Genomic DNA, 13,361 nt, shown 5'->3' with positions numbered 1-13,361 from the left:
ATCAAAGATTGATGCCTTGTGCTTTAAGACTACAGAAAAGACTGAGAAAAATAAATGGAGAGAGAGAGACAGACAGACAGACATTGACCTGGGTTAAGCGTAGCTAAGGGGCTTCCACCAGACTGTCAGGAAGTATGAAATCTGTGACCTCAAAAAATAGTATTATTTGCTGCTCTAGCTGTGATGTGGGATTAGGTGTTTGATTAAAAATCCTCATTTGTAAAATAAGCAGGGTCTTGATTAACTTCGCATTGATGGGTCAGTTAGATAATAAACTAACAAGGGGCTTTTTATGCTGAGTGGGTGACTTTTCTTTTTTCCTCAAGGAGTGGCAAAGGAGGAAGACACTCTGAGTGACTTAAACATTACATTGTTGATGTAATTATGTAAATCTGGTACTTTGTGGTATTCACCAGTTCATATATATTGAAAGTATTCAGGTGAGTTGTTCTCACTGAATATATCAGGTTTACATAATCCTGCATTTGCCAGGCAGTTGACTTATCAGATGCCCGGCACCCTATTTTCACTCAGAAGACAAACACTGCTCCTGTTGGGGAATGAGATGTTGAGAGGCTCGGGCAAGAATGCATTATTTCTTTTTTTAAAATGCTACAGAACAAAATCTACAGCTAAACATAAGTGCTCCCACATAAAATCATGCTGTGACTCAACATGGATTACCTTCTGCCTTGCCTGGAAAACTTCTACTTCTTTTCCATTTACGTGTCAAAGCCACCTCTATAATAAACTATTTCTTGACCCCTCCAGGTGTCCTGTTTTTCTCTATGCTACCATAACCATTTGAATATACTGTATAAAGTGCCATGTTCACCATAGAGAATTTTAAATAATTGGCTGTATCTGTCTCCCAATTACATTTTGAGCTTCCTCCAGAATCAGTGTTTTGTTGCATTTCTTCATCTTTTTGCTGTGCAATGACAGATAGAGAGAGGGAAGGTTACAGTTGAACAGTAGTAAACATAATGAAAGCGAACAGCTCAAAATGCTGTAATGATGTACAGGCAGCACGAGACCCTATCCAGTGTTCTTCCCACTCAAAGAGAAACTAAAAATCTAGCTGTAAGACTGACTAGGCTGAAAATCTAGTTCCAAATAAAGACACAAAAGATCTGCCAGGGCTCTCAGATTCTTATCCATGTGTTAAATTTCTATTGTATAGAGATAAAGAATTCCAGCTTTATTTTATTTATTTTTTCCCATTAAGTTTATTGGTACATTTTAGGTATAAAATACAGTTACGTTCATCATTGGGATCTTGTACCATTACATGAGTCTCTTGGTTCTTATTTTTTCCCCTTATTTTTTCTCCTTTTTTCCCCCCTCTCCTGCCCTTTCCCCTTCCCCTCACCCCCTCCACCCTTCACTATTTGCAAAGACTTTGTTTCCATTTTTTTTCTCATATTTTTTCTTTTCCCTTTTTTCCTTTCCCTTACCCCTCCCACTTCTCCTGCTCCTTTAGACCTTTTCTTCCTATTACGCAATATCAATTATACATTTTTTAAAATTACAATATCAAGATCTAGGAGACATTACCACAGATTTTAGAGAATTTAAAAAGATATAGAAAGCATATTATGAAAATCTTTTTTGAAATAAATTTGACAACTTCTAAGAAGTACCTTGGAAGACAAATTAATGAAACTAACTCTGGAGGAAATATAAAATTTGAATAGCACCTATTAAAGAAAGCATATTCCTAGCCTGAAAACCTACCTATATGACAACAGCAGGCTCATAAACATTTAACTGATAAATTATATCAAACAATTAAAGCAGAAAAAAGAAGGAACACTTCTCCCCTCATTTTAGGAACTCAACATTGTGCTGATCCTAAAACTGGATAAAGATAATAGAAGAAAAAAGTATGCACATAGATAGAAATTTGTTTAACAAAACAAACTATTAGAAGTCAGATCTGGCAGGATGTAGAAAGTGGTTTTGTTATAGGGACGGCAGTGTTGGTTCAGCATGGGAAGATCCACCCCCAAAAGTCATCATTTTAACCGAGGAAAGGAAAAAGCCATATGATCCTGTCACTAGTTGGAGAAAAAGTATTGGACTAAATTCTACAGCTGTTCATGGTAAAAGCTATCAGGAGACCAAAAGTAGAACAGAACCTTCTCAACAGATTAAAGACATGTAGTCCAGGGCCGGGGATTTAACTCAGTGGTCTTGCACTACGGGCAGAATTTCTCCTGTTATCTGAGAAATTATTTCTGATTTCATTTTTCCACATCCCCTTTTGTTGCCAGTTCAGTGGGTCCAGGTGGTTGAGTATCAGAGTGTTCCATCTCATTTCCCTTTGGGGTTGCTGTAGGCAATCTGGAAGTCTGGTTTTGAGACTTACTTATGTGTTTTCTCATGGGGGGGGGGGGGGGCTGTTGGCGCCTGCACGGATTACCTCCTCTGAGCTGGGAGAGGTGGGACACGGGCTGGCCAGGAGCAGCAGTAGGGATGGTGGCCCACAAGCCCCTTCCTCTGGGCCAGGAGCAGTGGGATGGTGGCTCAGAAGTCCCTACCTCTGGGCCAGGAGCGGTGGGAGGGATGGTGGCCCGCAAGCCCCTTCCTCTGGGCCAGGAGCAGTGGGATGGCGGCTCAGAAGCCCCTACCTCTAGGCCGGGAGCAGCAGGACTCAGTACCGTGGTGGTCTGGTGGTCCAGTGTCCTCTGTGTCTTTGAAGTGTGGAACTAGGTGGCTGTACAGAGGAGCGGGGGGCGGGGGCCGGGGGGGGGGCGTGTGTCCAGTAAATTGTTGGCGGGGCGCGGGCTGATTTGGCGCGTTCCGCGGGACTAGGACCTCGGTAGGGTGTCCGCAGACCTGCCTGTCTGCAGCGTGCTGATTGGGCATGTTCCAGGAGACTCAGGACCTCGGTAGGGCGTGCACAGACCTGCCTGTCTGCAGCGGGCTGATTCGGCGTGTTCCGCGCGCGACTCAGCCTTGCATTTGAATATCAGAAAATCCTGAATAAATTCAGAAGAAGAGGTAAGGTGCTGTCTGTGTACTTTTGAGTTTGGCAGGGATGTCTCAGTGTCTGTAGCATGTGGAAACAGGTGTGTGTATCACGTGTGAGGGAATGAGAGTGAGATGCAAAGGGTAAGAATAGATTCCTCATTTTCCAGGTTTCATTCAATCACGTTCCTTATGAATTTCAATAAATGGCTTTTTGAATGTTGTGGACTGAATTGTGCACCACTATCACCACCAAAATTCATATATTAAAGCCGCAATCTACAATGTGATTGCATTTGGAGATAGAATCTTTAAGGAGACAGTTAGGGCTAAGTGAGGTCATAGGATGAGCCTTTAATCCCTTAGGACTGTTGTCTTTTTAAGAAGAGGAAATAGACACCAGAAGCACTCACAGAAAAAAGAATAGGATGACATGGAAAGAAGGTGGCCCAAAAACACAGGCTTCACCAGAAATCAACCTGTTCAGTGCCCTGATCTTTGTCCTCCGGCCTCCATAACCTTGAAAAAGTAAAAGTCTGTTGGTTAAGACACTCATTCTGTGATATTTTGTTAGGCCAGCCCTAGATGAACGTACTGGATAATAGTAGTCTTTTTTTCACAAATCTCTCTCTCTCTCTCTCTCTCTCTCTCTCTCTCTCTCTCTCTCTCTCTGCAAGAATTTAAGAACCACACAATCTAATCCTGTATTTGAAATATTTGGAATGGATCCTATCACTTTCTGTGTACATGTATGGGAAGAAATCTCTCTCATCAAATCCTCAGTGTATCTGGGGAGAAAATATTTATGTCTGATGCTTTTTATCTGTTAAAGAAACTTGTTCCTAAGGACACACGAATAACAAATGTGAGCCATTATTCAAATCTCAAGATGGCCTCTTCTGATGTCTACACCCTTTCTCTTAGAAAACAGGTTCCTCACCATCCTGGCACACAGAAAGTGGTCATAACACTTGGTTTAATTCTTGTTTGGAAATTAACAGTATAGTACATTACTTTGGACAGGAGGAAAGATACAGCTGAAAAGTCACTAAACAATAAACTTGCATAAAGTAGCTGAAAAAATAAAATTATCAAGAGCTTACACAGAAGTGTTTAAATCTGCTAATGAAATCTTCAGCATTAAGATTCTAATGCTGGATTTAAAATATTCACAGGTGACTGTTTTTATCTATTTTTTAGCAGAATCAGTTTCTACTTTCTCCCTTACCTTTAGAAAAAAACATCTGTTTGGGATTTCTCTTGTTCCCAAGGCTATAGCTAGAACATGGAATTAGCTGATGCATTAAAGGGGTTGCCTCCTGCATACATCTCTCACCCCCTACCTACCCTCAAGCTATTAAGGCTACTGCTGATTGCGCTGACTATAAGCAAGCAAGAAAGGGGTGTCAGATTCTGCTGTACTCCAGGAACAGTGAAAAAGGAATAGGATCTGGCCCACCTGCTCATTTCCTTTTTTTTTTTTTAAATGCATAGAAATCTTCCCTTTTCCTAAGTTTTTAGTTTCCAGTTGCCTGGGGGAATAGAAGTCCTTAATGTCTTCACACTTTTGTAGTACTTTATGTTTTTGGAGACTCTCATTACTTAATTGTGTCCCTACTCTATGTTACAACTAAATAGACACAAATAACATTTCACTCATTGCCACGGAGCAAAATGTATAGCACTTCTAGCTTGTGCAGAACTCAAACCTTTAGTTTGTTTTGTTTGTTTGTATCTCATTTTCATACATGTCCAACAATGAAACAAATGAAAATTTATCTCCACAGCAAGCATCCACCATTCTCTGATTTTTCACTTCCTGAACATTTGAACAGGAAGAAGGGAAGAAACAAAGACACCTGGTTTATCCCTAAAATGGAATTTTTCCATGGTTTAACTTTATCTGAGTTTTAAGAAACACTTATTTTTTAGGATTTCTGTTTTGAACATTTTCTATATTTTCTAATAACTACACACAAGCTCATTACTTCTTCCTTTTTATTCCAGTTCATCCCAGACATTTTATAAAAATTGAAACCAGAGATGGGCACCTGAGATATACTGTAGGCTACCTTAATTCTTTTAAATGTATCACAAGTTTAGTAAAACTTTTATGGATCAAGAAGAAGAATTATGACACTCAGCAGCAGCCATCTAGGCCAAAATGATTCAAAATACTTAAAGTGGAAAATTTGCAAAATATGGCAAGTAGAATTTTATGTATATGCTTATGAATTTGATGAAAAATGTTTTAAAAAGATGAGAGTTGGTTCCTAAGATTTAATTAGGGGAGAGAAATCTTTGCAGATCACTTATAAGTGACTGATACCCATAACAGGAAAAGAATTTCCTACTCAATACTAAAAATGAAACCAATTTAAAAATGGGCAAAGGAGTGAAATGGACATCCTTCTAATAAAAATATAAAAATGACCAAGAAGCACATGAAAAAATGTTTAACATTGTTAGTTATCAGGAAGTCACAAATCAAAACTACAAGGAGATACTACTCCACACTCAAGAATGGCTAGAACCAAGAAAGAGCACACAAAAGCTAATGTTGCCTGGGATGTGGCCACAACAGAATGCTCTCATATGTTGGTAGGATATAAAATGAGTAACTGCTTTGGATAACAATCTGACAGTCCCTCAGACAATTAAATGTGGAGTTACTATATTGCTCAGCATTTCAACTCCTAGGTGAATAGCATAGAGAAATGAAAACATATATAAAAAGTGAATATGAATTATTATAGCAGCATTATTCATAATAGCCAAAAAGTGGGAATGACCTAACTATCCATCAACTGGAAAATGGGGAAAGGGAGGTAATAGCTACAAGGTATGTGGCTTCCTTTTGACATGATGCAGTGTTCTGAAATTGTAGTGATGTTTACACTTTTTGGTGAATGGATGAAAAAACGTTCAAACTGCACACAGTAAATGTAATTGAAGTACAACTCTATAATCTCTTTTTAAAAATGTTAAGTAGATGATATCAGTACTCTGAAAAGTAAATTATACTATAAAATGTCTGATCAATTATGCATTTTCAGCTAATCCTGCAATGCTCTGGTATTCCAAGAATTGTAGCATGATTATTTTGTATAACATTAAGCACATCACAAACCAAATTTCCCCAGGGCTTGTACAGAAAAATTGTAACTCCTTACATTTGGGATTCAAGGTTACTCACAATCTAGTTTTATACTATCCCAAGAAAATATTTAATATATTTAATTTTAAAAGTTATATGAGCATAAATACTTAAATAATTAAAACCATAGGAAAGTATATACAGTTAAAAGTGTAAGTCTCTTTCCTATTTCAAATTTGTAGTTCCCTCCCTACAAGCAAGCAGTTATTATTTCTTGTATGTTATTCCAGAAATGCTTGTTGTGGTACTGTTCTGCTCCTTAAGGGAAGGGAAAAGGAGATCAACATTTCTCCATGCATGTTTCCTACAAAAGTATAAGTATGCTCTATACTTTTCTCTTTTTTATTTTATCCATAGCCCCCCTCCGGGTTTTTTTCATAGGGTAGACATCCTAGTATATATTTATTGATTGATAATATCAGAGGAAACTGCTCTTTAAAAGTTTCAGCTCTCTGCTGACAGCAGGCACCAATTCCTGGAAAGAAAAAAACATAGGTAGGTAGGAGTAGAAGTATGGGGAGAAAATATTATCTTGCATGTTTTTGCCAATACGTAGGCATAAAAACAGTGTATTAACATTCACTAGGAATAATCAAAGTTGGTGTATTGCTTTTCTGAAATTTTACATATTGGCCAAGAATAAGCCATGTTCTTCAAGTGGAAATTCATGGCCAAATAATTGTCCTCATGAAGTGTAACATTAATACTCTCTAAAGCAATATTATTTTTGGCTTCAGGTTAGTGGCATATTCTACCAGATTTCAAGTTCATTTCTAGTAATATAAAATATTTCCTTCTTCCAACTCAAAACTGAACAATAAAGTTAACAATGAAACACTCTATTCATCTCTGTATTTGATTCTTAGTAGTAAGAAAAATAATGTCTCTTCAACTAAGTTTTGTTAAGTTTCTCTTCTTTTCTCCTTCAATTTTTCTTAGTCAATCACCACTACACATACTTCCTTCTTTCTACAAATGTCATAACATTTAATTTTAAGTTTGGTACTCTTATTTTAACTTTGCATCAGTAATTAGAAACTAAACAAATATTCTTCTGAAGGCTGCAAACACAAAATAAGTGATGGATTCAGCTTGCAGGACTAAACAACAATAATGTTTTGAAATAGAGCCTAGTTCTCCAAGATTCACCAATCTTCATCTTCTTGGGGTATTGTAATCCTCATGGTACTAACTGCAGTGAAACTAATAAACCTCACTAGTCAGTGAGAAGTTAGAATATATTCTTTTGTATATATGTTAAAATTTTAAAATATATTAATATTTTTAAATGTTAAAAACGAACAGATGGTCATTTTACAACACTGAAAGTAACAAGTGAAATAGTGAGTTATTTAATTTTTTAATATTGTACAACCATCACTCTGGATATGTTTGTTTACACTGTTAGTAAAATTATGATATGGTTAAATAATCTACTTCTTCCACTGGAAGGGCAGTGATTAATTCTATATTTCAAGGTGTCTTTACAGCTATGTGCCTTACGTTGGCTCAAATGGATAGTAAGAATGAAGAAAGTTACAACATGAAGATCTATTTTCATTTCATACATTAAGTCCCATTGAATTAATCCAAAATTTTATGTACTTTAAAGATAAGCTAGGTGATTCAACTAAACTTAAACATAGCTTTTATAATTTTATCTGTCTATGTAATATGTATAATAAAACATTTAATACTTTAAATGAAGAGGCTCTCAAAGTTAATGAATGACAGAATAATATCTTGTATTTGAATTCCTTAATATTTTAAAATAGTACTTAGTACACACAGTGGGATGATCCATTTGATAGACCTTCAACTGCAGACCTAGAGTTGACAAGTTATTTAGTGAGCAATTTACTAAGTATCTCATTACCTTTCCCCAACTGAGGACATTGTAGTTCATTCTACTAACCATAATAAGCTTGCTTTTAAAGCTCTTTAATTTGAAGATTTAAATAGAAACTCTGTAATATGTCAGCCTATAACTAACTTAAATTATAAGACCAATAAAATAGATGTGATATGTTAAACATTGCCAGTAATAGCTGAATTAGGTCATGCCTTTCACTTAAGTGAAGCCACTTACAGCCTACTGGAGGATGACATATTAAGCAAGAAACTTTTCTAAATGCTCTGGGTACTGATGTTCCTTCATGTTTTTAGGTTGTTGAAAAATATCTTCTCTCTCTCTAAGGCTAACTTCTATAACTGTCAGTCCAGAAAGCTATTCTGAAGAGAACAATCTTAAAATCCATGAAGTATATACATTAAAATTCAAGATATAAAGAACTTTTACATTCAAAACTGATCTAAGACAAGATTAGACTAGTGAAATTTAATATGACCAATCCATTCAAAGATTTTCCTTTATACAGATACAATAATATTTTAAATTCATCTTACTATGGAATAAATGAAATAGTGTTCAGAATATTTGTCATTTTGTTGTGTTCTGCAGAACAATTGGTAAATACCAGAGTTGTAGAGGGTAAATCATTTTCATAGCTAACCTTATAAAGGCATCCCTTCTCTGAGAAGTAGATGCTCAGCTTTTGCTGGAAAATATGAGTTACAGGAATTGAATACTTTGTGACTGGAAATTTCCACATCCAAAAGTCTTCCTTATGTTTAATCACAAAAGAAGCTTTCCTGTAACTTCAACTCATTTTACTTCTTGAAGAAGTAACTAAAGAGGCATATGAACTTATAGTTCACAAAAATGGATTTTAAACTTGATTTGGAATGAACTTTTGATTAAATAGTCCACTGTATGTGTAGGAACTTTCTAGTATATATTTATTAGAGAATTCAGGTAGTGAGGGAAGCCTGAATATGAACAGAAAAATATTGTCAGCCTCTGAGAGATGAAGAACACATCTGCAAGTGTTTTCCCACCTACTTTTGTGGTCTTCCTTCTATTTGTATCATTTCCCCCCTTTAAATTAAACGTCTTTTTTCACTAGTAATGATTTCAGTCGGGTTCCTTTCTGATTAGAGCAAATGTCATTATTATTCCAAAGAGATGTCTGTTAAAAAAAAGTGAATATCTAATTTGTGAAATGAAAAGAGTAGACTATTTTGATGCTTTTTACCTCCAAGAAACCATTCCCTTCTCCATTTATTCCAAGTAAGGCACTGGGGAGTAAAATGCACACAGCCATGTGCATTACTTAGTAATGCACAGCCACACATTATCTGCAAATAGCTCTGCACCTTGTAGAAAAAAGTGCTTTCAACACCAGACCATATCATGAGATAGCCTCTACCTCTCTGGCAGAAAGTTATCCTCAAGGTCACAGAGGAAAATGCCCTTCTCTTTCAAACGTCAGTATTGAAATTGAATTGCAGCCCCGTCTGGACTCTGCAGAATCAAACAAAATCTCAGCTGACACAGTAACACTGGCCCACAGCATCTGGAAGCTCCTCCTTTGTGATGATCTGATAAATGAGAATGGTGGATAGAACTGTTTTTGCCAGAGCTAAAGACTAAGTGTGAATTTGAACCAGATTCAGAGCCTGACTCAACCTTTGGACATTAAAACTGTCAAGTGATCCTACAAAATAAATGCTGTGATTGTTTGCTGGACCTGTTGGCCTTCTAAGTGCATTGACTTTCAAGTTTTATCACACACTTAGGTTCTATTTCGAGACCAAGGAGACATGAAATTGTTGACAAAGAGGAGATAGTGTTTGTAATAAAATAATCAATTTTTTATGTCTGTGCATCTTAAATTATAGGGCAATTAAGGACATTCAGACAGTTAAGATTTAGACAGGCTTAACATTTAAACTTTGTATGGGTTTTAAACAGCTTTATTCTATCAACCTGCCATGACCATACCAATTTATTTTAACTGTTTAAATTTAGTGATAAATCAAGTAAACTTTTTTATTTTTTTAAGAATTATATTTCTGTGACAAAACATCAGGATATTATTATTTTATTTCAAACAGGAATTATGAGTTGTTTTTCTAAATGCATTTATAAAGGCATAATTTTCCCTTATTAATAGATGAAAATATGTGAATAGTGACTGAAAGCGATTGCAATAGAAGATTGAAGGAGTTAGAAACACTTTTAGGCTTTCTGTGTAGCATATAAAGCAACTTGTGATAGATGGGAACTAAATTCTCTTATGTTTTCTCAATCTGTGACCTTTCTGAGTCACAAGTTTGCCACTTTTAAAATGAGTATGAAACATTGAATTTTATCAAACACAAGACACCACTAATTTTAATACCCTGCCTTATTGTATATACCACTAAAGAAAACAAAGTACCACTGAGATTATGCTATAATGCTTTGCTATCCAATAAATTATTGTTTATACTAATTGAAGTCTTTTTAGCCTTCATTTAGACACATTCATAATTTATTTTTATGACTTCCTGTCTGGATATGGCATAAACACCTATAACCAAGCTGCACATTCATAAGCAATCCAAAACTGTGTTATTTCTGTCCGAAACAACATATTCCACCATCGATTGTAGATGTTCCTAAGGTCAAACCTGTCCATAGGTGAAGAAAAAAATATATCTTAAATTCTGTGAAACATGGAATTATTAGGATCAATACAAACAACTACTCTTGTTATTATTTTTTATTAATCAATTCGGATAAGTCAGATGAGTTTGTCCCTGACTGAATAAAAATGAACATCATAATTATTTACTTCTATACTAAACTATTGTGTTAAATTTAATTTTTGAGTAATAGAAGATAAACTGATTTCTCACTATTTTGGCTTACATATTTTGGGGATTCACTAGCCAAATTCCATCAACAATCTGTTATGTAGTTATTTCATCCTTTACTGTTGTACCTGGAACTATCAGTCTTCCAGGAACTATCAGTCTTCCAGGAACTATGGACAACATCACTCTTCAATAGATTTATCTCTAGATAGGAAGGTTGGTTTACCTTGAACAGTGACTCTTTGTGACTGACTTACAGGGAAAACCAATTGTAATCCTACTGGCTTTCCTTTCAACTCTACCTCCTATTGTGACAGAAAACCTTAAAAAAAATGATTGCTCCATCTGTCAACCTTTACAGACTTTAGGGCTTTATATAAATTCCATTGAACCTACATATTCTAACTTGATGGGCTCATCTTAGCTGAGCACTGAATTGAACTGTTTCTCTGTGAACAGAAGTATCTTTGCAGTCATCTGCCATGTGCTCCAGAGCCTCTATGACTCACTTTGGGAATCTCATAATGCAAACTAAACAATATTGCAGAATTTCTTTCTTTAAATGCAGTAACCTTTCTGGTTCACTACAGAAAATAACAAAAGCATTGAATCAGGTAATGGAAAAGTAAATTCCTAGATATGATCTTTGAAAAGATAAAAGTGTTTATATCTCATATTTAAATTCCACTCATTTGTGCAATGAACATGAAGCCAATCTATTAAAAAAATCAGTTATATTTTTCAATAAAATAAGGGTGACTTCTAGACAGAAATAGCAAAAAAAGTCAGAACCTGCTATTGTCAATAATATTATGTGTATTCCTGTCCATGAGAACAAGATATAAAATTTATGCTTTCAAGATGAACACACTTAAAAGTTGTTTTCCAATTTTTTAGATATTTACTGATTTGTAATCTTTATATCTTTTGACCTTTCAACTTCTCAAACTACTAAAGCCTTCCTCTCAATGACCTAGCCACACATCATTCCAAGGGGAGCTTCAGCAAAGGGACTTTGGATATGAGCTATAGTTTCATCTTGACATGTGCTCCTCTGCTGCCCTCTACTGTAAGCATCGATTATTTTTACAAGGCTGCCAGAATGTATATGGTATTTTTATTAGTTGAAGGAAGATTGCTAGGTATTAACTCCACTTTGGAAAGAAGAAAGCTCAAAAGTAACTTAAAGAAAAGGTCATGATCTTTTTGTTTTTATAAACTATTTTAAAAGTAGCTATTTTAAATAACCATTATTAAAACAATATTCCAAAAACATGCTAAGCAGAGTTGGCTATATTTTTACTGGCTGGAGGAAATTATCTCAAGATCTTAAAATAGAGCATTTTTATAATTCAATGATAAAAAATGAGCTGCAACAAGAGAAGCCATAAAATCCATAAACTTTCACTTCTGCTCCCAGTCTTCTCTTTCTAGAAGAGATCGGGCATGTTCAGGGTGGTATGGCCTTAGACTATTTTCTCTTTCTAAAAGTCTCCTTTCTTTACTAAGGAAAGAAAGTTCATTTGTTTCCTCTTATTCAAACTAAAAAAGGAATTTTCATCACATATATACCCTAGTTTATAGATGGACCAAATGCATTTTAACAAAAGCGGATTATAAGTTCCTATTTCATTTCTGACCTTCCTTCAACAAATATCAATTGTGCAAATTCTACGTCCCAAGTACCTTCTGGATAGCTGGAACAAGGTTGGTTCCTGCTTTCATGGACCTCACAGTGTATGAAGATTAACTAAAATAATACTACTAGTGCTTAGAACAGTTTGCAACATGCAGTTAACAAGGATAAAAAGTGCATCCTGGTTCAGATGTTAATATATCCTCCTGTAGTCCTTACAGCCTTGAGATAGGACAGTAATGCACAGTTAGGGTAAGAGACATAGCCTTGGGATTTTTAATGTTGCCACCATTCATATACAACCAAGAAAACTATAAGGAATTGTCTTTGTAATTTATACAGTGTGTTGAATGGGGAAAAAAAGAGAAATTAGCCATGAATAAACTAATCTGAGAATTTTGGCATATATTGGTACAAAAACTATTAACTGAAATTTTCAACTAAAATCTAAATCTGAACGATTGAAATCCAAAGAGTATTGTTTATCTTAAGGAAAACTGAGGTTCTACTTAAAATAATAAAATAATTTTAAGCCACACAAGAAAACAAGTAAAAATGTGAATGAATCAGTAGAAACAACCAAAAGATGAGTTAAGTTTAAAGACGGGAGACAATTTAGCAGTCTGAAAAGGACTACAAATTAAGCTTAGAGAGATTAGAGAAAAGAAAAAGTAGATATCATCATAACAAAATAGTGTAAATAACAGCACACAAATTTTAAAATGAATTAGATAACTGATCCTGAAAACATCAAAATGAAGAGGAACTATCTTCATAATACTGTGGAGTAGAAAAAAGAGAATTATTGGATCACCTAACAGAGAATAAAAAATTTATCCTCTGGAGACGGTTAACTGAAAAATGACAGGAACTCAGGAATAGAGGAGTTTCAAA

General features: G+C 35.3%; 1 long non-coding RNA gene across 1 annotated transcript in view; it reads right to left on the bottom strand.

Annotated features, from left to right (window-relative positions):
• LOC110345012 (uncharacterized) overlaps positions 1 to 13,002 on the bottom strand; it is a 382,083-nt gene extending 369,081 nt beyond the window's left edge. The window contains exon 1 of the long non-coding RNA XR_015449948.1: positions 2,634 to 13,002. This is a non-coding gene — a long non-coding RNA (uncharacterized LOC110345012). The remainder of the gene's footprint in view (positions 1 to 2,633) is intronic.
• Positions 13,003 to 13,361: the final 359 nt, after the last annotated feature.

The sequence above is a fragment of the Heterocephalus glaber genome, unplaced genomic scaffold (assembly GCF_053883595.1).
Source record: "Heterocephalus glaber isolate CG9 unplaced genomic scaffold, H.glaber_assembly_v1.0 deba00000818, whole genome shotgun sequence".
NCBI classification, from domain to species: Eukaryota; Metazoa; Chordata; class Mammalia; order Rodentia; family Bathyergidae; genus Heterocephalus; species Heterocephalus glaber.
The sequence above is the reverse complement of the archived record's forward strand: the minus strand, read 5'-3'. Positions and strand labels throughout refer to the sequence as shown.